Consider the following 1,220-nt stretch of genomic DNA (forward strand, 5'->3'; position numbering starts at 1 on the left):
AGAAAAAAAATTAAACAACCCTATTAAAATGTGGGCAAAAGACATGAACAGAAGTTTTCAAAAGAAGATAGACAAATGGCCAATAAACATATGAAAAAATGCTCAACATCACTAATCATCAGGGAAATGCAAATTAAAAACACATGGAGATATCACCTTATGCCAATTACAATGGCTTTTATTAAAAAGTCCAAAAATAATAGACGCTGGCATGGATGAAGAGAGAAGGGAACACTGACACAGTGTTGGTGGGACTGAAAATTAGTACAACCTCTATGGAAAACAGTATGGAGATTCCTCAAACAACTAAAAGTAGACCTACCACTTGATTTAGCAATGCCACTGCTGGGTATTTACCCAAAGGAAAAGAAGTCATTTCATCAAAAAGATACCTGTACTTGAATGTTTACTGCAGCACAATTCACAATTGCAAAGATGTGGAATCAACTCAAATGCCCATCGATTCATGAATGGATTAACAAAATGTGATATATGTACACTATGGAGTACTGCTCAGCCATGAAGAAAGAGGGCTTAATGCCTTTTGCAACATTGTGAATGGAACTGGACACCATTATCCTAAGTGAAGTATCCAAAGAATGGAAAAACAAATACCACTTGTACTCAGTATTAAATTGTAACTAACTGATGAGCACACATGTGCACAGGGGGAAGGAAAACTAAATGGAAATCAATTGAGGGGAGGGGAGAGGAGGGGTTGGGTTGAAATCTACCTAATAGGTACAATGAATACAATGATGGGCACACTGATAACACTGACTCAAGCATTACAAAAGTGATCCTTATAACCAAAAACATTTGTACCCCTGTAATACTTTGAAATAAAAAGAAATTAAAATATGATGAACATACAGAAAGGTACACATCTTGGAAGTTTATAACTTGAAAGATTTTTACAAAGTGAACATGCCAGTGAAAACAGACCCCTGATTAAGAATCAGAACATTGCCTAGAACCCCCATTCATGCCCTTTTATCACCACTAGCCCATAATATCCTGATAGTAATCATCCTCTTGAATTCTAAAACAAAGCTTGGTGTTTATTGTTTTTGAACTTTCTGTACATGGAATCACACTTTATTTACTTTTTGTTTTCTTATTTCTTTTTCTGGTTTTACAAGCATTCTTACACTTAATGTCATGTTTGCCAGATTAATTTGTGCAGCTCTGTATAATTACAGGTAATTCATTCTCATTAT

The sequence above is a fragment of the Propithecus coquereli genome, unplaced genomic scaffold (assembly GCF_000956105.1).
Source record: "Propithecus coquereli isolate 6110/MARCELLA unplaced genomic scaffold, Pcoq_1.0 Scaffold287, whole genome shotgun sequence".
NCBI classification, from domain to species: domain Eukaryota; kingdom Metazoa; phylum Chordata; class Mammalia; order Primates; family Indriidae; genus Propithecus; species Propithecus coquereli.